Consider the following 27,233-nt stretch of genomic DNA (forward strand, 5'->3'; position numbering starts at 1 on the left):
GGATTTGTGTACAAACCATTACAGCAAGAAGCACTGCATTAAGACGAGTACAAGTAATCGAACATATACTAAACTAGCAAGAATTACATTTGCATACTTGTATAAATATGAAAAGGAGGTACAATCTTCTTCAGGGTGCATTTTCTTGTAGGTCATACATAGAGAACGTACTTGTGGGTCATACAAAACTTGTTCATAATGTATCACATCAGTGTTGGTAGTGCTAATCAATTTATGCCGAAAATTGTGTTCATCTTCGTATCAAGCAATGTACCAGGCAAACCTACATATGAAAGTGGCTTCTTGTTGCGAACCTAATGCAGATCTACTTCTCTTCAATGCTGATCGCAAATAAACAAGTGCACAAAATATGTGTAAAGAGTAAATTATATTAAGCAACATCAATCCATTCTGAAAGGACCTGGTATGAATGTAGCAAAAAATAGGTCTGAACATGGGCAAACAGGTCTGGGTTAGATAGGACGGGATTAAACGGGTCAGGATTAAACAGGATTTAAACGGGTCAGGATTAAACAGGATTTAAACGGGTCAGGTTTAAACAGGATTTAAACGGGTCAGGTTTAAACAGGAACAAACGGGATTTAAACAGGTCAGGACTGAACAGGATCAAACGGGGTCCCGTTCCATAACCCTATTTGATGAAACCCGTTTGAAAACAAATAGGATTTTCTAGTAGGGGAGCAATGGGGAAATCACCACTTCTTCAAGGATTAGGCTGCACCATGCACTAGTGACGAGTCAAATAATCTAACCAGCTCCCTTTAATTTTCCCCTTACTATCACCGCTGGAACGACTTGAGGCTTTGCACAGAAAGAGCCTAAGTAGGGCTCTTGGTGTGCCGCAGACTGCTCCTAACAATGTAGTACTTTCTGAGTCTCTATCGAGACCTCTTAGCCTAGTCGCTTCACAAAGGTTATTGATACAAATTGGCAGCCTTAAACAGACGATAGCTGGGCGAGGCCTTCTGCAGAGCCTTCGGAAGAGATCTGAGTCCCGAGCGTACTTGGCCCTTAATACTCTTGTTTACCGCGATCTTGACGCTAGAGGTCGAACTAAGAGGTTGAAACCACCTTGGTCCTTCGCGAGCCTCGATTGTTCGTTGACAATTGCTCACGTTCGTGCTAAGCAGAGTTCTCCTTTGGCGGCAACGCGTTCGCTCGTGCTGGAACATTTTGAAACTGAATGTGCACGTCATCTTAAAATTTTTACTTAAGGCTCTGTGGACAAGGTCAGAGGATCTAGTGCAGCTGGTTTTGACATTCTCTCTTTGAAGTATGGTTGGTCGTTTCGGTTCACTGCAGTCGTGTGCTCCACAACGGCCGAAAGCGTTGCCATTGAGGCAGCTCTAAAAAAGCTACAATTTGTACGCCTCAACCTATTGTCATTCTCACTGATTCGAAATCCGCCCTTCAAAGGTTAGAGCATGGGTTCCCTACTGATGCCTTATGTCTAAGCTCCCTACGCTCGGTGCACAATCTCCATATCAAAGGCTTCTCCTTACGATTCGAATGGGTGCCCTCGCACATAGGTATCATAGGAAATGAGAGGGCGGACAGCCTCGCCCATAGAGCGCTGTCTGGGAATCCTTTGAGAAAAGTGCCTGAAGAGGACAAGAGATTCTTCAGAGAAGCGGTGTCGTGACACTTCAGTTCTTTGTGGAGCTCACCTCACAAGCCATGTGTAACCAAGGGTCTCAAAAGAAACCAAGCTACTTTACTGCTCCGCATTCGCACGGGCTCTGCTCGTACCCCTGCGTGGATGTATAAGACTGGCCTGGCATTGTCTCCATTATGTTCAACATGTGGTGGGTGCGGTGATATAGAACAAAACCTTATGTGCTGTACTCAGTATAACGCGGAAAGGAGTGCGTTATTCGTGTCCCTCAAGAAGACAGGAATTTCTCACAGTTCTCTTCAGGACATTGTTTTCCCACGCGGGAACCAGTTAGGTAGGAAGGAGGTTTCTCGCCTTCTTTTAAATTACCTGCAGGACACGGATTTGGTCTACACATGGTGACCTTAGGTGTGACTATGTGTAGTTGTGAGGTCTGTGTGTGATTTATATGATTTATATATTTTAAGTGTCGCTACGGTGGAGCAATGTCTGACAACTACTGCAAGGCTAATCCCACCAGTAGCCTACAACCACTCAACTGAACTCAACTCAGCCGTTTGATGTGTCCGCAGGCGTACGTTCTGTGCAGCCTTGGTTACTCTTGCAGCCCATCCACTGGCGTTCACTTCCCTGCCCTTCTCGCGCGCACAGATGAGATAGGCCTGCGGTAGGGAGGATTCGTTCCTTAAGTAAAAAAGCAGCCGCTTCTTTGTCACCTGCCTGGATGAAGCGTCGACTGGCCGGCCCACGGTGCCGAGGGTAGCAAAATGCTAACGCTCTATCAGCACGTGTATTGTGATACACCTGTTCAGGTGTACATAAACCTGGAACGCTCTTTGCTTAAAAGATTTCTTGCTTTCGCAAGTACTGCGAGAAACAAACAACACTTAAGCAACATGTGTTTTAACATGCACAAAAGTAAGTAGCTACTGGACATGAAATTCTAAAACCAGGACTATGCATTCTTGCATAACGTACGTTCTAAGAGCCGCAAATGCACCATGCGCTGTCAAAAGCAGGAATCACTGACCTGCAAGGCGTTCATTGCACAGATTGTGAAACGCATCGGTTTCGGCCTACAATGGCACGTTAGCATGATTCCGCTGAGGAGGGCAGAATTTCCTGGGGATATTCCATCGTCCGTTGCCATTGCTGTGGCGCGGTACATTGCATACAGCATGCGCGTTCATTTCACGAGCCTGAGTTCATCCTTTCCCACCTGGCCACAGCAGCATCCGGGAAAGCACGGTCCAGATAACACAGCGCAACAAAGCACGAAGGCTAACGCAAAGCCATGGCACCTATGCCATGGTACGAAACCTACGGCGAAACACCTGGGGGGGGGAGGGGGATGTACGCACAGAAACATAACAAACCCGCCATTGTGACCCGAAAGCATGGTCGCTACAGCAAACAAAATAAAAACGAACGGTAAAAGAAAGTAGAACCTCTAGGTCATTTTCCCCACACTTTTCTCTTAGGGCGCGGACGGGATAGGGCACGAGACGTTCTCTTGAGGAATCTCCAGCCCTTTATGCGCAAGGAAGTGGTTATTGCGGGGGGGAGGGGGGGGGGGGGCGAGGAAGGAAGAAAGGCTGGCACTATGTTGTGCAACCCTTGAGGAAGCACGGCTCAGCGCCAGCGGGGTGGACGTCATGGGAGTAAACGAGATAGAAGGTCAGGCGCGACTAAGAGTGGGTGCGTTAGAGGAAATCTGATGTCTTTTGCTCCTTGAATATATGACATTGCCTAGGCACTACGGAGGAGGTTTCTTCTTTGGTTTCCTAGCGCGTGTTGCAGGTATTTGTCCCTAGGCGTGCCGGCATTGCGTAGTTTGGTCGAGTTTGTTTACGCTCGGACGCTGGCTGCCGGCGCTGTAAAATAGGTGAAGCAATAGGCAATGACGCCCCATTTGGCGACCGCTGTGTCGGACAGTCTGTCTCGCGCCTGCGGCGTTCGTGCTGAGTCAATGGTGGCGGATTATAGCTTTATCAGGCCTTACGGCGATGTACCTTGTAAATAACATCACAGACGTATCTGTGGGAGCAGTAGCGAGCGTAGTAGGGCACGGGCCGCATGTACTGAAAAAAGTCGCGGGCGCGGTAGTGCTGAACTTAGCGTCACAAGTTGGCGGTTGGACGCAACTATATATATATACAATCGTGTTTTTTTTTACTAATTGTATCAACATGTCAATATATTGCATTATTGGTGGCGCCTCCAGAACACCAAAGCGGCAACTGGAACAGCAATGCTAGAACCCCAACTGGTTCGTGGTTTGTAGCTTGCCGAGGCCTGCGCGTGCCCGGGGTGAAGATCGGCTGTCGGCTATCGCGCACAGCCAGTCTTTTTATGCAAACACCCTCTGGCAAGTTTCGGCCTCCGTGGCGCCATCAAACGGGCCGCCCTGCTTCTAGCTTTGATCCCCCCGCTACCGCTTGTTTCCCTGAATATCCTGCTCCGCCTGCATTATCATAACCTCAGATCACGGAGTAAGACATTTAGGAGGTGAAACTCCCGTCAGCGCGAGCAAGCGCGGGCGACCAGATAAAGTCACAATTGTTGTATGCGCCGACGGGGCCGTATACATTGGCGGCGCCATGCGGCGCGTTGTAGAAGCCGCAGCGAAAAAAAAAAATTGAGCGCCGCCCGAGCAGGCGGCTTCAGCGCGCTCTCAACGGCGGTAATTTCTTTCCAGGTCGCCAGCACGATAACGGCTCCGCGGGTTTGTGACCTTTTCTGGTCGCCGCAAACAGCGGAGTTTCCACTCCTAAATGTTTCTTGCTCCATGCCCCAGATGCTCACCTGAGGCCTCCGTTTGCCGGCTACATCTGCCATCCTTGAGCAGTGCTTGTAAAAACCTGATCTGTCATCGCGATGAAAAAAGCGACCCGCGACTTATACAACACCAGTCATAACATTGCCCCTTCAGACACAGCGATCACCAAATGGAACGTCCGCGCCCACTGCCTCACCGCGCGGGCAGCCAGCGGGTGAGCGTAAACTCGACCGCACTCCGCAATACCGTCATGTCTGGGGACAAACGAATACAACGTGCGCTAAGAAACCTCCTGTGTAGTGCATAGGCAGATATATATATATATATATATATATATATATATATATATATATATATATATATATATATATATATATATATATATATATATATATATATTCAAGGAGGAAAAACCCGCAGATTTTCTCTTTCGCACGCGCTCTTACTCGCTCCTGTGCACAAATGGCTGGCGAACCCTCAAATGAACCTCTCTTGTGTAGGGCCTCGCCTCAGTTTTAACGGAGAGAAGCTAAGGAAAGAGGGAAACGAATGAGGGTCGCGTTTCGATCACCAAACGGATAAGGAGAGAGCGCCACGTGGTTCTGCTAGTGTCGGCAAGCCAATCTCCTCTCGCTCGCGAGGGCATTCTGCGCGGTGCCTATTGGATAGGGATAAGCCCACATTGTTGCCAGACCTTTCATGTTTGTTTGGCACGTGCTAACGATTAGTGGCTTAGTGGCACCTGCCATCAAAGGCATGGAGGTGCGGAGGCAGTACAACGCCTGGGTTTCTGATACGACGGGCGCCATTCTTCGCTTAAAATGCGCAGCCTTGAAAGGTGGAGGAAGCTCCATAGCGAAATAATTTGCAAACCATCACATGCGCTTGCCACTGAAGTTAGTCGGCGCTCTCATTTCGAAAATCTTACAGAGTATACCGGCCCGAACATGGTCTATTGTTTCGTCAAATCAATTGTTTTGTACCCGAAATGCCGGTGCGTATTTTCTTGCTAATTTTTCTTCAACTGTTCAGAACCTATTAGGATGAGACACGATCTTTAGCGGGATAGTTATTTGTCGCATGTTTGCTTAGTAAAATGTAATCTTAGGTGTGCTTCCTTGTGAGATAAATAAATAGCAATACCTTACACTCTAAACGCCGAAGTCGTCTCCTTTCCTTGAAATTTGCGTGCACTGTTTTCGAAGATCGTGTGGTGTGACGTCCTTACACTGTTCAGACGTGCCTTTTGAGTTCTCGCCAGTTTATTCAGAGGCAGAAGGCATTGAGCAGAAGAAAGCGTCGAATGGGACCGTCTGCCATAACAGTGAGCCTCAAATATGCTCAGGGTCCCGGGGACCCTGAGCTGAACGGGTACCCTGAACGGGGACCCTGAACGGAGCTGAGCGGAGACCCTGAATGGCGAGCCGGGGACCCGGCTCGCCGTTCCAACTTTAGGAAACAAGATGGGCCAATTTTTTTCACATGGAAAAGCAGTCACTGCGGACTCTGGGCAGTCGCTTGAGCGCCTGCCAATGTTTGCAGGCGCCAATGTTTGCAGGGGCGAAAGACATCATATTGTTTCCCAGAAGCTGCCCCCAACTGCGACGAATCGCCATCGGAGGGGCGGCTTGGTTGCGTTCACACGTTTGCAGGGTGAAAGATTTCCACGTTTCCCTCAAACAGGGCCGAAACGCGGTCAGTGGTCCTTTAGGGGATCGTGGTGGGTTGTTGGGCATAACACCGACACCTTCATTCGTTACTGCATTGGCGCCTGTCTGCTGCTTGTTCAAGCGGTGACCCACGTGGTGGTTCGGTGTTATGCCTGACAGACATAACACAGACTGAACTATTTGACAAATTTAAATTCCTTTACTAACCTCGGCGTGCGTTTGACACGACGTCTATGTGCGTGTATTCCGAAACCCCCGCAGTAGACGTAATCAAAGCGAGCTGACTAAAGTTACCGTTTGCATGCCACGTGAGGGCCAATTTGCCAACATCCCATTCCACTAATCTTTTTATGACTATAGGCTTCAAAATTGTCACGCGACGCTCCCACCCAGGATGATTAAATGCTTGCGACTTCGCTATTTGCGGCGAGAATTCGGAGTGGCACCCCGTCGCGAGTGACGTCACAGCCAGGATGCCGCTCGCTGCGACTTCCCCGGGTGTCGTGTGCACTCATTCCTTTTGTGCATGTCTGAAGTACCGGTGGCTCCAGCCGTACTTATTGAAGGATATACCAGCTTCTTTCCGCTGTCATGCCTGAACCGCATTTCATTGAAAACTGCGTGAGCCGAGAAAATTTGCGGCTTGGATATCGCAAGCTACGTAGCACTGATTTTGCGAAGCATATTTGCGCCGTGTATTCCCATAAATTTTGTTTAAATAGATCGTCAGCAAATTCAACATGGAAAGTTGTGTATGATGTTCCGTTAAACACTTAAAATTGCCTTAGTACTTAGCCATGAGCGATATTTCATTTTTCGTTTAAGAAACCTTGTTATATGTTGTCATCATTATAGATCCCTGTTAGGCGAATGCCCAGCGAGCTTTTATCATGATTCCTAATTACTTTGTTGAGCTTTTGTTGTCAAATATCGGCACTTTATCAACGCCTAAAAGGAATTGTTAGGCGGGTTTTGTATGAAAAATATTTCCTACTATCCTTTTACCATTCTCTGAAACAGGCCCAGAGAAAATACTCATGGCTGTTAACACGATGGCGTGTAATGTATAGTATGTATATGCTTCACGAATACCCTAACAACAATCGCCTAAAAGTTTCGTAATTAAGAACGAGAACCAATCAATTGACCCTATGCTTATCCTGCTAGCCTGGCTTTCATAGCGGCCTTCATTAGCGTTTATCGACAATATGGCCTCCTCCTAACGCAACCAAACCAAGCGACTGTCGTTATGGCGAGGCATGTGTTGTTCTCGAAACCATTTCGTTCACTTGAACTTCGGATTGAAACCATGATGCAGTTTCTTGCAGCGCCAATTGCAATGCCTAAAGTATTCTTAAGGCAACACAGCGCAGCTTAGGCTGCCTTGATAATGAAAATCCAAATACCTTCCTCACCAGCATTTCATCCGGCGTTGTTTGATTATGCCAACTGAGAACTACGTAAAAGAAAACATCGCACACCCATTAAGAAAGGACACCACAAGCTTCACATGAATTCACTTGATTTGTGACCTCCACCGGGGAGTAATTATATATTCAACACTACTAATAAATGCGGCATCGGCTTCTTTCTGGCTGCAGCCGTACGCTCAAGAAAGCACATTTCACTCAAAGATTTGGGCCGAGCAGCAGGTGTCGGTTAGCGAAAAAGATCCGTTATGTCTTCTCCTCAAATAAACATCACCAATAAACTGCTCAAGTGAAATGAACGTGTAGCACGAAAGTGGGAACAATTAGTGGTACAGTCGTTTCCGTATGCTGAAAACAGCCGCAAGCCTCAGTTGTCTGTACTTCAAGTTGCCGCCACTTAAAGTTAACGATGAAGAACAGCCTAATCTTCAGAAGCAGTTTAATAAGCACGTTGTTCTGCTGGAACCAAAAGTGTAGTGTTAAGTTATCGTGTTACTGCAGAGCGTTACTGTGAAGAAATGCAAAACATTTGTTTGTACCATGAACTACTTGCCGTGAGCAAACATCTTCTTTCGGAATAAAATCAAGGCAAATGTTATCGAAGTCATATAGCCAGCGTTTGTGAGATGCTTGTTCCCTAGCGGCAGGTATGATATTATAAGTGGATTGCAATGTGTGTTTTTTTGCGCTTATGCTTTTAATATTCAGTTGCGCTACCACTACAAAGTGTAGATCCGCGCATTAGGAACTGAACTTTCTCGGCTGGCACTATAGCGTTGCCTTGGATAAATATAATGTCGTTAGCAAATACCCTATTTAAATACATTTTCGCAAACGAAGACGTGGTAAAAATACATTTGAGACGGCCGTCATAGGTTTGCAAGCATATGGAACTTCAACGAACAAACGTAAACGCTTTAGAAGGCGCCAGGACGCCGCACGAACTTCAGCAGACGACAGGCGTGAGTCCGTGCCCTGACGTCATGCGCGCGGCGCTCGCACCGCCCCTGTAGGTCGTTCTTGGGGCTAATTACGGCACCATTTCTGAAACTTCTCGCGGCTACGTGATAGTTGCCAGCTCGTGCGCAACTCTAACACTGCAACTAAATTCCGACCAGTGCGTGGTTTAGGGGCCCTTCAAGAGCGGTGCTGTATGAAGTAGGCTTTCTTTTTCCTAATTACGTCATCTTTTATTTAACCCTTCCTGATTCTAAAATTATGGTTGATTTGCTCATTTTTTTTAGGAAAAGGCTGAGTGTAAATTTACCTGTGAACGACAAAGGCGAGGTGGGAAGACGACGACGACGAACGTGCCAGTAGGCGGCGAAGACCGGCTCCCGCTTCTGAAAATGATTTTGGTGATTTAATTTGAGCCCAGTTCAACTATTTTAGTGCCAACGGACTCTTTTGGTTGTGGCGATCCCGTAGACACCCGACTCTTGAAGGTGGGTGGCCTTGTTGCGATTTTATCGGCCTTTTCCGTCCAGGCTACGCCGCTGCGACGCTAACCCTTGCCGCGCTTGTGTTAGCGCGGCGAAGTGCTGCTGCGGCGCCAGCTCTTCTCGTCAGTGTCTGCCGTGATGGAATGCGAAGTGGAAGGGGAGCTTCTGACTCCCGAGGAATTTTCCAAGGATCTCGGATGGCAAACAGTTGCTGCCAGGCGCTCCGGAGCCAAATCAGTGCCCGTCGAGCGAGTTGGTGCCATTTCTACCGGCGCTAAGCCAAATGACAACGCGACCGCAAAGGGTCACCGAGACCGCAGCAGCGCTAAAGCCAAAATTATTCGGGGTGGAAGGATGCCTCCGTTGCCCAAAGAAGACGCGAAGATCATCGTCAGGCCGAAGGGAGGTCTGAACATCAGCAAGGTGGGGGCGACAGTTTTGGCCGAGGCCATATCGAACGCAGTCGGTTTCGACCAGGCGAAGCGGGACTCGGACACGATGTGCCCGAATTTCCAACAAAATATCATGGTCATCAGCACCCGCAGCAGAGAAAATGCGACCCTCTACGTCAGGGTCGAGTGCATCGCTATTGGCGGCCAGCAGCACGAGGTGAATGCGTACGAGGCAGCGCCCAACTGTACGTGCAAAGGCGTCATCCGCGGCATCGCACCGAGTGAAGGCCTGGAGGAGCTCGATCGCAAGATTGTCAACTCGTAGAACCCGCTGGCCTTGGGAGCCAAACGAATCAAGAGCACGGAGACACCGTGGTTGTGGTCTTCGACGGCTACAAGGTGCCAAACTACGTGTCGTACGGTGGCACACTGGTCAGGTGTGCATTATATAGGAAGCAAGTGGAGGTGTGCTACGCCTGTGGCCGCCTCGGGCATCGAGCGGATGTCTGCCCCTCGCCGGACGAAACTATGTGCAGGGGATGCGGCATCGCCAACCCGGACGAACAACACAAGTGTGACCCCAAATGCAGGCTGTGCGGAGGCCGACACTTCACCGCTGCCATGGAATGCAAGCAGAGGTACCAGACGCCGTACCTCGTCAGACGCAGGCGCGGGGACCGATCCCGAGCCAATAGTAGCAAGTCTCCGGCCCTCGCCATGGGCGAGCGACAACTCCCGGCCGCCGCCGGTCGCTCCGCGGCTCGCGGGAGCTCTAGATCCAGGAGCCCCTCTCCGCCTTCCGGACGCCCTTCCAGGTCCAGGGGAAGATCCCGGTCCAGGGGCAGATCTATGTCCAGGGGCAAATCCGGAAGCCGCTCCAGGAGCCGCTCTGTCTCAAAGGCCTGGTATGGGTCCAGTGCCGGCCAGCAGAGGAAGAGAAAGTCGACGCTATCGTGGGCAGATATGGTTGCTGGCGGCGCCCACGCGAGATCCTACCGGGGCCCACGCGACCCGCTTCCAGAGCAATCCAGGGACGCCGAGGTAGCGCGCTTTATGAAGGAAAACGCGGACTTAAAAGAAATGATCAGAAAGATGGCTAGTGAAATGATAGAGATTAGGAAATTGGTAATCAGTCAGAGTGCTACATCCAATGCGTCGGCGCCGACCACCACAGAAGCACCAGTTCCGGCCTGCGACTCGGCCGGCGCCGCCAAGCGTAGGGCAGTTTCCAATAAGGACGATTCAGACTCGCAAGCTTATGAGATCAAAGGCATGCTGGCTACGCTCACTAAGAGTGTGCAGCAGTTACAACAAGGTTTAGCACAGGTGCATGTCGCCCTTGGAGACCCGAGGAGAGGCCTAGGCGCGCTGGCCGATCGCATGGACGCCCTCGAGCGTCTGGTGATCCCGAATAATAATACGTCCGTAACTCCAATGCAGGTTGTTCCGAACGCGTCGGGGACTCAGATCAGGGCTACGAGCACATCGGCTCGTCAGAGTGGGGGAACTTCTTGCGTGCACCTGTGCTTACAGCGAGTACCCCGGACACTTTATCTAATCATGGATAGTTCCAAAGAGGAGTTCAAAATTTGGCAGTGGAACTGCAGGGGCTACTCAAATAAAAGGGCTGCTTTGCAGCAATATTTAAGATCGCTACCTAACAAACCACAAGTAATAGCATTACAGGAAACCCTCGTCTCTGCCACATCCCTCTCTGGTTATCGTGCCGTCTCCGTGCAGGGCGAAGGTCGGGGAGTGTGCACGTTAATTGACAGGAGGCTTACACACTTGTCTCACGACCTGAAGCTGGCGCGTTGCAAGGTCGAATACGTCATGGCGGAGGTTCTGCTCAACACGAGACAACGCAACCAGCGAAGAAACAGCGTGTTCATTCTCAACATCTACAGCAATCCTAGGCACTCGCAACAGCAGTTCAAAACGATACTCAAGAAGTCCGTCAACCTGGCCGGCACCCATCCCTTGGTCGTCGTCGGAGATTTCAACGCACCGTACGGCGTGTGGGGGTACGTCTACGACACGAGCAAGGGCCGGGGTCTGTGGCAGAACGCCAACAAAATGGACCTCACGCTCATCACGGACAAGGCGTTCCCCACCCGAATCGGCAACTCGGTGAGCCGGGACACCACCCCCGATCTGGCGTTCGTGAAGAACGTCGAGGGAGCCGAGTGGAGCAACACCGCAATAAATTTTGGTAGCGACCATTATGTGCTCGAGACCCGCTTCGAAGTCACCAGAAGTAAATCCAGGGAATTCACTGTCACGTACTGGGACCTTTTTCGCAAGCTCCGCGGCAACGACAGCGCACCCGTCCCCAAAGACCTGGAAGATTGGTGCGAGCGAATCAAGAGTGAGTCATCCACTAAGAAGATCGTCAGCGACCTGGAGGTAGAAAAGATGGACAGTAGGCTGGCCCATCTGATCAAGGCCAAGCAGGCGCTGCTTCTAAGATGGAAGGGACAAAGGTTTAACCGAAGATTGAGGAAAAAGATCTCCGAGCTTATCAAGGCCATCGAAGATCACTGTCGGACCCTCGGCAAGCAGCAATGGGACGAGGTCTGCGACTCGATAGACGGGCAGATGCGTAACGGCAAGTCCTGGGGCATGCTTAAACATCTCCTCGGCGAGGGCAGCACCAGATCCAGTCAGAGACACACGCTCGCCAGAGCCGTGCACGAAGCTACCACATCCTGTTCCGACGACGAGCTGGTTGCCAAGCTCATGGAGAAATACCTTCCCATAAAGCGTGGAAACGAGGAAGACCGGTTTACTGACTACCTCGGCCCAAGCCGTCCGGAATTGGACGAAGACTTTACCGTGGGGGAAATTAGGCCAGCCATTTTCGCGCTCAAGGGGAAGTGTGCGCCAGGTGCCGACAGAATCACCAACAAGATGCTGCGGAACCTTGACGACGGTTCGATCGCATACCTCACCGAGAAGATCAACGAAACCTGGAAAAACGGCAGCGTCCCAGAGCAATGGAAGACCGCCAACGCCGTCCTGATCCCCAAACCCGGCAAGGCTCCCAACGTGGACAACCTCCGACCGATCTCTCTCACCTTTTGCGTTGGGAAAGTGGCGGAGCATGTCGTCATCAACAGACTGAACAGATATCTCGAAGAGAACAACATCTATACTCACAACATGATTGGCTTTCGTGCCGGCCTCTCGTCGCAGGACGCCATCAAGATGATCAAACATCAAATCATCGACGGCAGTACCAGAGACACCAGGGCCCTGCTCGGACTCGACCTCGAGAAAGCCTTTGACAACGTTCTCAACGAATACATTCTGGCCTCCGTAGCAGACCTCGAGCTGGGCCCCAGACTATATAACTACGTCCGTTCGTTCCTGACGGGGAGGAAAGTGAAGCTGCGGATCGGCGACTTTGTCTCCGACGAGGTGCTCCTGGGCCCACGGGGCACGCCGCAAGGCTCGGTCATTTCTCCTGCACTCTTCAACATCTGCATGATTGGCCTCTCGAGGAGTCTGGCCCAAGTTGAAGGTATCAAACACACCATCTACGCAGACGACATCACCATCTGGTGTACCGGTGATAGCGAAGGGCAAGTGGAAAGCGCCATGCAAGAGGCGGTAGACGACACGGAGCAGTACCTGCTACCCACCGGACTCGGATGCTCCCCGACCAAATCTGAGCTTCTCCTTTATAGAAAAAAAAAGGGCGCAGACCCAAGGGCTGGAAACCGGTCTCGGAAAGAGACATTCACCTGTTCACCCGGAGCGGTGACCCGATACCCAGGGTCGACACCATCAGAGTCCTGGGTATGTTTATAGAATCACGCGGCAGCAACGGCACTGCGTTACGCAAGATAATTGCGAAAACCGACAATGCTTTTCGCCTTGTCCGAAGGGTCACGAACAGACATCGTGGCCTCAAGGAGGACAACCTACTTCGGCTCATCAACGCCTTTGTGCTGTGCCACATCACCTACACGGTGGACATGCACAACTGGCTCAGAGCCGAGCGGGAAAAGCTTAATGCCCTCATTAGAAATTTCTTCAAGAGAGCCCTCGGGCTGCCCGACAGAACGCATACAGAGGACCTCCTTCGGTTCGGCATACACAACACCATGGAGGAGATAGCCGAGGCTCAGGAACGGGCCCAGCTAACTCGGCTGTCCACCACGCCGGCCGGCAGGCGTATCCTCGAGGAGATCGGACTCGCACCAACCAAGAACTTGGCTGAAGGCACCCAAATCCCCAGAGAAATAGGGGAGAAGATCGTGGTCGCCCCTTTGCCCCGCAACGTTCATCCCGTTCACAACGCAGGTCGTCGCAAGGAAAGAGCATTGAATATGCTAAAGCAAGTAAACAGGGACAAAATCGCAGCAAGCTTCGTGGACACAGCTGCATACCGAGACGGCAAGGCTTTTGCGGTTTCCGTCGTTGACACGCTGGGCAAAGTTATCAACTGTGCTTCCGTCCGGACGACGAACCCAGAGGTGGCCGAGCAAGTGGCCATTGCACTCGCCATGCAAGACGGTCGGAGAGACAGGGTGTATAGCGATTCGAAAGCCGCCATCAGGGCATTCCAGAAAGGCCGGGTAGCCCGGCAGGTAGTTCAAATTCTTAAAGGCGCCAAACACGGCAACACCTCCATGCACTCGATCCTTTGGTTCCCTGCACACGTCGGGGCGATTGAGGGGGTTCCTCTGAACCTCAACGAGTCTGCCCACGAGGCTGCGCGTGGCTTTACCGACCGCGCTGCCTTCGGGTCGGGTGACTCTCTCCCCGGACACCAAGACGCTCCTCTCACACACAATGAAATAACTAAATTCTTCTACTTAGAGAGAAGGGTTTTCCCCCCGCTTCACTCCAAGTTAAGCAGGCCGCAGGCGGTCACACTAAGACTTCTGCAAAGGAACTCGTACCCAAATCCGGCGTCCCTTAATAGCATATATCCAGAGATTTATACGAATTGTTCTTGCGTGGCCTGTGGTGAGGTAGCTACGTTGCCTCATATGCTCTGGGAGTGCGGGTCGCTGGGCCCGAAGTTCACCAAGGAAGAGTGGGACGCCCTCCTGCGAAGTCCCGTCTTTGAGGATCAAATCCTGGCCGTCCAGCGCGCCCGCCATCGGGCCGGCAGACTAGATCTGTCAGTCCCGTCGTGGGATTAGCCAGGTGCGCGTTTTATCGCGCTTTGCTGGACCAAATAAAAGTTTATTCACTCACTCACTCACGACAAAGGCGAGGGAAAATGTTTTCAGATCGTAAACCTAAATTTCAGCGGTTGTATCCTCACAGCTTTCCGTTCGTAAGTGCTGTTTTTTATTGACTGATAGCTTTCGCTAGTAATAGGTCCCACATCGCTATTGGCTGGCATGAACGCTTTTAACGCAAGGATGTTTTGTGAATGCGGGTCCAGATTTCTCATGCTAGAAGCACATGCTACCTTCACTGTTCGAAAAAAGTTTTGAATTTTTCTTAAGCCCAAATAAATATGATTGTATTGATATTGCTATTTTTGTTTAATTTCAGCACTAACGCACTGGTGCTTTTGTGCAAGGGGTGTTTGCGTTATCACCCGGCTGTCAAGCCCTTAAAGGGACCCTGAAACAATTTTCTAAATTGTTCTTTATTGGCCTAATTATTAAATTAAGTGGTCTCACGAATTTCACGCCGCAAGAACTATTCGAATCATTGAACTATGAGTCAAGTTATTGCTCCTATGCCCGGCTTTCTCTCGTTTTGTCTACAGCAACACGCTGCAAGCTAAACAGTGTAGAAGTCGTGCAGAAAAGCCGCACCCGAATGATTATTGTCGCCTCCGCGATGCATTTATGTGTGATGGATGATATGAGCGTCCCCTTTGAAAAAGGCCGGTGGGCGGCGCCATCAAGCTCTTCTTAATATTTAGCCGAATGTCCTTGCTATGGTTAAAACACATACACACCAAGAATTACTAGCATGAGGCTTTCTGAACTACCATTAGGGACTTTGTTGTTGTACACTCCCGGTTGTTTGTCCTCTCCCTAGTTTTCTGCCACCGAACTTCCAATAGTCCTTACTAATCATTGCTGTGGACATCATTAGTCGGGTTATACGTGGCGGTGCAGGTAGAAACTGGTCGAGTCGCGAATGTAGACTCCATAAGTGTTGCGCTGCCGCTGCCGGAGTGCCTTGCTGGGTGCCGAAAAACTGGCCTGGAACGCGGATTGCTGACCCATGGAGCATCTGGATGTGCTGACTTCGAGGTCATCCTTGACTGTTACTCTAAGCCCCAGTAGCATTAGAGGTACCTTTTCCGCCCAGTGCTGTATGTTGAGTGTGGAGGTCAATGATGCCTTCAGTTCTCTTTGGAGACGCTTCACCATGTCGTTGCTCTGTGGATAGCAAGCCGTGGTGTTATAAAGGCTCGTGCCGAGCAGCCTCGCCAGGGCAGAAAAAAGCGAGCTTTGTAATAGTCCGCATCGGTCCGTAGTTATGCGCAAAGGGCAATGCCTACGTAACAACAAATGCTTCCGCCTCTGTTTCGGGCATGATGTCTTGTAGAGGCGTCGCCTCAGGCCACCTTGATTAGCGGTCGACACGCGGGAAGAGGTACGTATAAATAGACGTGGTCAAAACGGCTGCAACGCTAGACGCGTGTGGCTGGTCAATCTAACGGCTCCACAGGCTTGGCGGGTACTTTCCCAGCTTCGAACATCCTTGTTGATCTCCGGTCAGACGAAGTGGTCTGTCATAGGCCTCTGTGTCACTCCGATGCTGGGATGGCTTCGCCCATGCAGGGAAGCAAGTATTGGCTGACGAAACAGACGGGGCACGAACGGGCAACGAGGTATCGGCGATGTGTCGCACGTGACAAACCTTGTGTAGAAAAGCGGCACCTCAGAAATCTGAAGCGACAAGCCTTCTTTTCTCAATGGGTGCAGCTCAGGGTTCTTTTGCTGGGCGATGGCTAGAGCTTCAAAACCCACAGGGACATCAGGCACAGCGCCCATCTTCGACAGTGCGTACGCTGCCTAATTTTCGGATATCACGAATGTCCGTAGAAAATTCGTAGATAGAGGAAAGTGGCCGAAGCTTACGATCTGAGTGTGAAAAACTGTTCTTCTTTGAAATGAAGGTTAAAGGCTTGTGGTCGGTCAGAATCTAAACGCTACAGCTTTCAAGAAAAAAAAAAGAAATGCTTGACAGCGCAATAGGTAGCCAACATTTCCCTCCTGGAGGTGCTGTAGCGAGCTTCTGTAGGTTTGAGGCGCTATGAGAAACCCAGTTGACCCCAGTTTGTGCCATCGTGCTATTGCAATGCTGCAATAACTGCCGTGGTTGATGCGTCTACCATAAGGTGAGTGGGCGCGCCGCGCAACGGATGAACGAGCAATACTGAAGTCTCTAAGCACGTTTTCGCTTCATGGAAGGAGATCTGTGCTCCGAGGACCATGGTAGGCAGGCGATTTTTTTTTAGTCGTGACGCTGTTGGTCGGTAAGCGGCGGAAGAAATTACGCATAACATGGTAAAAAGCGCTATGAAAATGTAAGAGCCCCGAAACTCGCGAAAGTTTCGTAAGAAGGTTGGAGAGGGGAAGTCCTCGATTGCCTACTCGTGAATACTGTCGCCTAATGCCTTGGGGTGAAATGAGATGCCCGAGAAAATCCAGGGCTTCAACTCCGAAAATGCCTTTCGAGCCTTAGGAACAGGCCGTGTTCAGTGAGCTGCTTAAATAGACGGTGAAGGTGCTCTTTGTTCTCGTCTTCTGTGCGACTTGCAATGATAATGTCGTCGAGGTTGAAGAAAATTAACAAGTGTCCACTCGTCACTTCGTCCATAAACCTTTCAAAACTTTGTGCTGCATTCTTCAAGCAATAAGCCATAAGGGGAAACTCAAAACGGCCAAATGGAGTAGTGATTGCTATATTCGGAGTGTCGCTGCACTCGACAGGAATTTGGTGGTACACGCTGATTATTCGATCTTGATGTATATTTGTTTCATATGTTTAAATATGTTTATGTATGTATATGTTTATATGCGGCATATGTGCAATCTATGTATGTGTTGTACATACAGCACCAGAGTCATATATGTGGGGAAGGGGATATTGATGCGGAGTAGTCCCGACATTTTAAGCTCGGTAATAACCAGAAGGCTGCTAATCGCGTTGTCCTTCTTTAGAACCAGATTGCGAGGTGAAGACCGATTGCTGTAGGAAGGACGAGCAACGCCGAGCTGAAGCGTGTGCTCGAACTCATAGCGGGCAACTCATAATGTCCGTCCGGTGGACCTCCATGGCCGGGCGACGACAGGTGGGCCGGTAGTGATGAATATGACGCGTCACCTTGTGCTTCACAGGTAGCACATTGTTTCGGGGCTTCTTGAGTTACGGGTACTCAGCAAGTATCTTGTTGCGACCGGCGAAAACTGGGGTGGTAAGGTTGGACAGCAGGCCAAGTACGATGTCGCGTTATCATTTAGGCACCGATGGTGAACACTCACATCTAGGTTTAAGTGGGTGTGAAAGTCCGCTCCTAGTATTGCAAAGCTGACATAGGAGATCGCATACACCCACCTGTCCAAGCGTCGAAACACGACTTCTAGTGTTATTGACGAGAGCCCATACGATTCGATGTCAGTATTCTTCACTGTGTAGAGCGTGGGTATGGTCGTGGCGGGAACGATAGACAGCTTGGCTCCCGCGTCGACAGCGAGGTGAGTGCGGATGATGCCGTCGAATACGAAGCCCGAGTGCCGATGCTGCATGCCTCTGTTAGCAACTGGCCGTTGCGTTTCCCGTACAAAAACAGCGCTGGGTGCAGCGACCTGCTTGTTCGTGAAAGCGACGATGATACCAGCGCAACTACCGCGGCGAGTCTCTAGGTGCACTGCGAGACAGAGAAGGTGAATGGTTGCGCCGAAGTTGGTCCCCAGTGTTGCCAACCGTCTTCAGCTTCTCCAGTGCACTAGTAAGGCGGTTGACTGCTTTCTCCAGGCGCGAGAGTCGGTCTCCTTTCTCTGAGACTCTCGCAGCGGCGACAGGTAACTTTTCCGCAGACGAGCAGTCACATGTGTGGTCAGTAAGTGTAGCTAGCCGATTCAGACTCGTTTCATCGGAACCCGCCACTGCCAGGCACAGGTGCAGACTGTGGAAAGCGTTGCAAGGATAGCTTGTGCAAAATTTGAAGGTGGCTCCCCTTCGTGAAGTGTTCACCCAGTGATTGACGCAAGTGGTGCAGGAGTTCTAACAGTCTTTCGTCGCCCAGTTCTTCGGAAAGGATCTGTTGGAGCCTACTCTGTCGCGACGGCTCGAGGCGAGGGAAGACCGTATGTCTCTGGTCGTCGCTAGCTGTGACCGAAAGCGTGCCAGCTAGCAAGTCGTCTATGGTATCGGCGGTGTCGGCTGGCGGCTACAATGTGCAGGTAATTTTCTTTCAGTGAATTGATGTGCTGGAGTTGAAAACAATCATCTATCCGTATAAACCAAACTCTGGGATTTTTCAGCCAGAAGCTGGGCAGCTGAACGATGCAGCGATGACAGGAGACGTAATCGTGGCGTTGTCTCTTTCAGCAGGAGTAGGATCAGCGTCGTCCATGGCTAGTGTTTGAAAATATAACGTGGATATCCTGGGTCACCACTTGGTTAGAGCTCGGTTTTGTGGAGGCAAGCAATACATGTTTTATAGCTTGAAAATGGAGAGTCGACTGGCTTTATTCAAAAGTAAAAGCAGGTTTGCCGTGTGGTAGTGGTGGCCTCCCAATCGGGCAGCCGCTCTTCTGTTCCAAGAAAGAGCAGGGGCATTGTCGCCCACGGCGAGTCAAGCTGGTTTTCCCGGGCAAGGGGCAATGACCCCCATGGCGAGAACAACGAAGTGACGGGCGGTCGCTACACACTACTTTGTGTAACAGGTGCTGCGGTATCGTATAAGCACCGGGACAAGGACTGTTCATGCAGGGCCCTTCCGACGTAAAGACTAAAAATGAAGATGAACTTAAGCATGTGATAGGAGAACTTTTAACAAATTCTACAGTGTACTCTGACTTATTCGAGTGCAGCAAGTGTACCAGGGACTTTTTTAGTGTACAAATAAAGCGCTAACAGACCGCAGGTACGACAATTGACATCGGCGCGCCACACGAAGGATACCGCGAGCAATGTTAAGCGGTCCGTGGCGATTTGGACCATTTCTGCGCAAAAAAGTACGATTTCTCTTGGCACAGCGTACAGAATGTTAATCTATAACATCGGTCAGCGTCAATCCAGCGCGCACATGAAGTGGTAGGCGAATACGGGAAAATAATATATGTAATTTTACCGGATGGATAGGTGTATATTATGTGCGTCCCCTTCGGAACGGGGCGGTGAATTGCGCCACCAAGCTCTTGCTATTATATGCCTAATGTCCAACCTAGGTTAAAAAAGAAAAACGAAACACGATGAAATCCACCAACCAAATTTTCTGGCCCCTATTGTGAACTTAGCCATTGTACGTCTCCGTCTTTTGTCGTTTCCCTACTTTTCCTCCAGCAATCTTCCAATCGCCTCTCACTAATCTCTACTACGGACATGTTTATTTTTCCCCTGCTCTCGCACGGACATGTTTACTTTTCCCCTGCTCTCGCTGAACCCAATGGCTTCAAGGAGCCCAGTGGTGCTTGAATCGACCGCTGGGCAGATGTCTTTGCATTCTAATAAAACGTGCTCCATCGTGTCCCGGACTCTACCGAAGCAAGCGCATGCTTCTTCTTCCTTCTAATATCTCGCTTTATATGTGCGTTTTCTAAGACATCTTGATCTCGCTTCGAAAAGTAATCAGCGTCCCTTTGAGTTATCGTAAGGTGTTTCTTTCTTGATTTCGTGTTTTCCTCCTATTTTATTACTCATGACAAGTTTCTTTCCAATTGCCGCCACTTTGCGTTTGACGTTCTTTGTTGCTGTGTTACTGAACCTACAAACCACATACCTGCTGGTAAGATCCTTTCTCTTTTCCCGCACTGTGAATCAATGTTTCTCCTGTACAAATACCTCAGCACTCTCCCATCCCATTTACTTTTTTCCATATTCCTCAGTCGTGCTTTATAATTAATTTTACTCTGAGCTTCCCTCACTTAGTAAAGCAATCAGTGGGGCTAGTTGGTGGCCGTTCATGATTAAATTGCGCTTAGTGTTACAAAGACGAACGACAGGGACAGCACGCTCTGCGTACGTCCGCGTGCTGTACCTATCGTTCGCCTGTGTAACACTGAGCGCAATATAATCATGAATTTCCCTCACTTCAAAACTAGTCGAGCCCATATCACCCACCGCTGCTTCATTTGTAGTCTTCCCTGGAGAGGCGTCCCACTGACCTTTGGTTCCCATGGAGTCCTGATTGTACCCCTGATTTCAAACAAACAACCGCATTTCCAAATGTAAGTCCTGGAATTACTACACCTTTCCACATACCCTGGGCCACCTCGGATGGATGGATGGATGGATGGATGTTATGAGCGTCCCCTTTCGAATGGGGCGGGGGGTTGCGCCACCAAGCTCTTGCTATTAAACTGCTTAATGTGCTACCCAAGTTAAAAAAGAAATAAAAACGAACCCCTATGAACTCCCACAACTACACTTTCTGGCCCCCTATTGTAAACATTGCTTTTGTACGTCTCCGTTTTTGTGTCGTTTCTCTAATTTCCATCCACCAATCTTCCAATCGGCTCTTACTGATCTCTATTGCGCACATGTTTACCTTTCCCCTATCTCGGTCCCTTGGGTTGAGCGAGAGCAGGCGAAAAGTAAACATGATTTCAACCATGAAGCAACCCTCGTATATACATATATATATATATATATATATATATATATATATATATATATAGATATATATATATATATATATATATATATATATATATATATATATATATATATATATATATATACGAGGGTTGTTCAACTCAATCCAGGACTTCTTTTTTCTTTCCAGGTTTACAGGGACGCCTAGGCTGCAGCTTTTGTATCCAGTAGAAATTTGCACCTGTGTCCTGTTAATGGTAGACGGCGCTAATTTCCCGCGCTGCTGAATAGACTGTTATTCAAGATGACGGACAAACGTGTGAACGTCTACGTGGAACAGCGTGTTGTTAGGCAGTTTTTAGTGAAGGAGGGCATAAAACCTTTGAAATTTACACAATACTTCAGGCTCAGTACAACGATGAGACACTCAGTCGCAGTAAGGCATTTGAATGGTGTAAGCGCTTCCAGGATGGCCGTATCTCTATTACTGACGATCCAGGTCGTGGTGGATCACAGCCCACGGTAGTCATTCCTGAGAACATTCAGTGCGTGGAGCAGCTGATCATAGGCAATCGCCGCATAACCTGTCGTTAGGAACAGTGAACACTATAATACATGATCACTTGTTGTTCGGAAAAGTGTTGCACGCTGGGTCCCGAAGCAGCTGTCTGCTTTTGACAGACACAGAAGAGTTGAAATCTAGAGAACGGAAGGAAGCATTTGATAGGGAAGGCCAGGAGTTTCTCAATCGCATCATGACATGTGACGAAACATGGGTTCACCATTTCAACCCCAAATCCAAAAGAGCATCGATGCAGTGGATGCATGCGGAATCACCACCTCCCAAGTAATTTCGAACAGTTGCGTCTGCTGGCAAAGTGATGGCAAGTATGTTCTGGGATAAACAGGGAATTATTAACCTTGATTTTGTTACTCCGTGGTGTCACTAACAGCAGTGAGTAATACTTCCGTGTTCTGCATGACATGCTAAACAGTTTAGGGAAGAAACGTCCGGGTTTGATCACAAAGGGCGTGGTCCTTTTGCAAGACAATGCACGACCGCATACCGCTCAATACACATTCCGAACAATCGAGGAACTTGGCTGGGAGACATTCCCCCCCTATAGTCCTGACTTAGCACGAAGTTATTTCCACCTGTTTGGGCCCCAGAAGGAATTCCTTGGAGGAAAACATTTCAACACTGATGATGAAGTGAAGAATGGAGTACTACAACGGTTCCGTGGAAATGAGAAATCTTTCTATGCCGAAGCATTGCAGGCCTTAGTTAAACGCTGGGATAAGTGTATGACTGTAGCTGGAGGCTGCGTTCCAAAATAAACCCCTTTTCCACACATTGAAATTTGTTCTTCTATTTGTTTTCAAAAAGTCCCGGATTGACTTCGACGACCCTCGTATATATATATATATATATATATATATATATATATATATATATATATATATATATATATATATATATATATATATATATATATATATATACACAAACACACTGGGCATGCACGCACATTATATAGGCAAGTCCGCATGCTCTCTGTATGGTGTCTCTAGACAATCTACATAATAGGTGTACAGGAAGGGCGAGTCTACAGCGAGGTGAGTGGGTTGACCGGTGGGTGACTGAAAGGTCAAGGCCGTTTTCGTAAGGGCCGATGCCAAAGCGCTAAATGGTCCATTGAGCGAGGAAGCCGTTTTGTATAGCAGGGAAACGACACCTAAATTCCCATCGGCTGCGATTCCACGTCACATGCGCGTCTTGACGTAGCAAAGGGGGCGAATTGGAGCATCCGCTGCCCCAATAGGCAGCGGATGCTCACTTTGCAAGCTATCGCCTACGTTCCTACTTTGCTTCCGTAATTACTATTCAGAAAATAATGTATAAGAGAGTAAATTCGCAAGGATCATTGTTGGTGGTATTGGGTTTCAAAACTAAGACATAAAACTAAGCGGAGTGTCTTACCCACTGGCCTGACCCACACCTCCTAGATAGGAGGCCTCTATACTCTGCTTAATGATATCATGTTACTTAGCCCAAAATTTCAGTTGGCAAGCCCGATGTGAAGAAAGCGATGGCGTCAAAATCACGCGGCTTACCCTGGCATGTCCCCGTTAAATTCTATGGCAGTGGGGCAATATAGCATGACGTCACGGATCGGAATTCACCGGCCGTGTGTTATCTAGGAGGCGTTGTCCAAGCGCCTCAATGCGCTCGCTTGGCCGCAAGGTGTTGGTAACCCAAAGGACCGCTGAGTGGCGTTAAAATGGACATTATTATTTCTACCAAGCGTGTGGCCTTGTGCGCGCGCCGTTGGACAGCTGAGCCAATGGGTAGCAAGTGACACATTGCCAAGGGTGTATAAAAAAGCATATAAAATAAAAAAAAAAACATTAGTGTCCAATTGAATGCCGCTGTGCGGTTTTTCGCGTTATGAGCTCCTCGAGGGCAATCAAGCGCGTTGGCATGCTTGGCGCGCGGTTCGTTTATACCATCCGTGGCGTGGTTGAAACGCAGAAGAGTGTTTGCGTTGACAAGAAACGCGCAAGAAAAAAAAAACATTTCACCAAAAGCGACTATAATGCTTTCACACTATATCATTTAAGCGGTCTTAAGTGTCTTCGCCGAATTTTGTATTTATTTGCTTACCTATTTGCCTCAGGGTCTTAAACAATATCGCAGAGGGGAGTGGTACCAGATACAAGGATTAAGCATAAAACAATGTCGTTCCTGCTTACACCATATTAGCTGCTACAAAAATGCCGGAATAAATTAATAATGCTATAAGGAATATTGTGTCGAATCAAATTGAAAACATTGCACAAAAATTTTTGCAATAAACAAATAAACCCCTAAAACATTGCCGTTATGGCACTCATAAACGTCCCACTATCTTGAATTTGAAATATTTGGAAGGGAAATGTTAGTAAAAGTCAGCCCATAGACATTTACTGCGCAGCATGCTCTTCCGGAAAAAAATTTAATTTATTTCCTGTGCCCTGTTTAGGCTAATTTACTAATCCCGATTGGAACGCTACATTATGATTCAATCATTTTTATACTCTATAATAAAAGCTGAGCCGCGAGACTCACATTAGTCAGAAAATGCCCTCACTTGCGCTGTTTTGGATCTCATTGCCAAATAATCGCTCCTAAGCTCATCTCGTAAATTTCATCGGCTTCCTGAACGGTGGAAACTACTCATAGATACGTATTCGTAAGGATAGCATACCCATGAGCTTAAAGATGCCCTCACCATGCCACACAATAAATTTTGGATACACGTAGGAAGTTGCTGAGTACCCTCAAGAGAGCGTTCGACCAAAAAATAATTTCTTTTTTAAAATCCGTCCATTAAAGGGAAGCTGAAACACTTTTCGAAAAAAATGAGTTCTCTGCGGCATTCTACAGTTTTGAGTCCCCTGAACACGAATATCTCGTTCAAAAAGGGCGGAAACAAGCGCAAGCGGCTGTTTTTTCATGAAAACGCGCACCAGCGCCTCAGGGTATCGCGCGAACGCCGCTGTTGCCCGTGATTGGTCGGAGCCGCTGTGACGTCAGTGGCGGCAGTCGCCGGTCGGCGCCGCCGTTTGAGAGCGTAGCACGCTGTTCTGTTCTGGCTGCATAGCTGAGTTGTAAGCATTATGGAACGTTCTCGCTGTCTCGGACAGCTTGTATTTTCGGCGTACATGTTCGAACCGACAGCCGATACGGAAAACGATGTTGAGTGTGCCAAAAGCGAGAGCGATGTGTACACCTTCTCGCGCGCTGGAAATCTTAGCTGTTACGTATGCTTTCTTTTTTTTTCATGTAGCTACACGTTCCAATGACGGGAGAAAAAATGCGCTAAAGTGTCACTGGGAACTTGCTGCTGGAAGAATGCCGAAGCACTAACTTCTCATTAGATTGTAAACACAGGTACAATTCCGCGATGTCAAGCACATTGCCGCTGCTTGTCTGAAGTCCCGTGGTTTTTTGAGCGTTGATACACGATCGCGAACATAAGTGCCGCGTTTCAAAGCGCGCACATGCAGTGCTGCGAGGTACAGTCATGGAAGTTGCTTATCATACACATCCAGATCGAGATGGTCAGGGGGATTATATGTGCAATATTCAGAATATGGTTCGACGACTTCTCGATCAAGAATCGGTATGCGCGCTCCATAATAGTGTTGACATAAAGATATTAGGCAGTTTTAGCACCGCCGTGTGGTAAACATGATAACTGCAACCGTACGTCGAATGTCACTGCGCAAGCCTATACTCCAATTTATACCTCAGGTGCAACGCTGTGGAAGCTACGCACGAAGTCCGGTTACCAAAATTTATTACTGCGCGCGTTTCCGTCTATGGTTCGCAGCGTGCCAGCGGCATTTGCTCGCGCGAGCATGCACGTGAAGCTGCCGCGACGGGCTGCAATTAAAGAATGCCGAAAAGAAAATTGATTTAAAAGAACGTGTTAGCAGCCGTATAAGTACACGGATTGTTTCTATGGGTAAATTCTTTTTTTTTTCATTCAGAACTGAGCTTATATATGAAAAGTTTTCTCAAAAATCGGATCAAGAAACACCGAACTTTTTCTATGTGCGAACGCAGCCACTGCAAGAAGTATCTCAAGCCTCCACAGCGTTGCACCTGATGTATGAAACGGAGTATAGCAACGCTAGCAACAACGCGTTTCCGCATTTGTCGTAAGGCTATCCGGCTATCGCGGAAATGGTCCGAGCACAGCACAGTTGATTTCGTCGGCACGAACTTATTTTTCCTCACCGCACTGCGCTGCAAGCTCCTTGTGCTTCGGGAACCTGTGAAACACCACATCGTCTCGCCCGCGTGTGTTCGCGCAGCCGATTGCTGCACAGAACGAGGGCATGTTGGGCGCCCTTGGCTGTAGGCACTCACGCATCACAGAAGGAAAGAACAGTTTACGAAAATCGCAAAACAAACGTGAGCGGCGGCGGCGGCAAATCTCTCGTAGCGTCGTTCAGTAAAGCGCAGGACGGAAAGAAGCATGCCAGCGCATGACAGCACGCCGGTCCGGCAGCTCGGTCCCCGCCAGTGACGTCACTCTCGCCGGTTCTCTCCTCTGGTAACCTCCTCACCCGGCGCTCCGGGAAGCGATGGGGGCGTGTCCGCGGGGGTGATTTAGAAAGCGATTTCCGCCCCTTATATTAACAAAACGAAGAAAAAAATTTCGGAACCGTAAATTATTAGGTCTGTTCTTCCCAATCCCAGCAATTCATGGAAATTGAAAACCGCTTCAGCTTCCCTTTAATAGCCGAGATAGAAGTATTTCCGTGCCGCGAACCCATCATTTGCGAGGCTGAGTGTCACAGCTAGACACTCCATCCACTCGCCCCGTCTAACCTCCGCGAGCAAGATTCCTTCCCTGCGTTCTCCCGCACTGGACCTCGAGGATCTCGTGACGCACACGTCACGGACGCTGTCTTCTTTCTACTTGCTGCGAATCTGTATGCAGCTGCCCTGCTGCGGTGGACGATGTCCGTCCCTCTACGCGTCTCATCGACGCGAAAAAATTTTCCTCTCCAGTTTATCGCGAATGCTCTACGCCTCTCAATCTAATGTAGGTACCTTGGGAAAAATTATACTGAAATTTTCCACTACGAGGACTGTATTATTACTCCGAGTTTCATTTACTTGTCATAGTTAGTTTACCATGAGGTTGTAAACTATACGAAGTTTTCTTGTGCTATCAATACATGTTCGTTTACGGAGAGAATATGGTAACAGAGAATGGCTGTGAGCCTTGTTTTGTCGAAACTATTCCAAAACAAATTAATGCCTATTAGATGCTTAGACAGCTAAAGCATTTCTCCCAGTTTCATCTACTTTCCTTAATTACGTAGTTCACAGTTAAGCCGGAAATAGTGTGGAATTCTAGCCTACAGTCCCTGGCTTCTACGGGAGCGAAACGCACACCTCCAGGTTTGTCCACTAGAATGAAACTGTAGTCCTTCCAAGTTTCATTCAGCTAATTAACTTGTAAGGGCGCACAATCGCAAAATATAAACAAATGTGTTTTGTTTCAGGAACTCCTATGACTGCGGCTCGGTCAACGCATAGCATCGGGCGCGTCGAGGCTCGGTTGAGCGGCCA

The 27,233-nt window shown here is 49.0% G+C and overlaps 1 protein-coding gene across 7 annotated transcripts in view; it reads right to left on the reverse strand.

Moving 5' to 3' along the window:
* LOC135920011 (uncharacterized) overlaps positions 1–27,233 on the reverse strand; it is a 206,263-nt gene that overhangs the window by 170,529 nt on the left and 8,501 nt on the right. The window lies entirely within an intron of this gene.

The sequence above is a fragment of the Dermacentor albipictus genome, chromosome 3 (genome assembly GCF_038994185.2).
Source record: "Dermacentor albipictus isolate Rhodes 1998 colony chromosome 3, USDA_Dalb.pri_finalv2, whole genome shotgun sequence".
Taxonomy (NCBI): Eukaryota; Metazoa; Arthropoda; class Arachnida; order Ixodida; family Ixodidae; genus Dermacentor; species Dermacentor albipictus.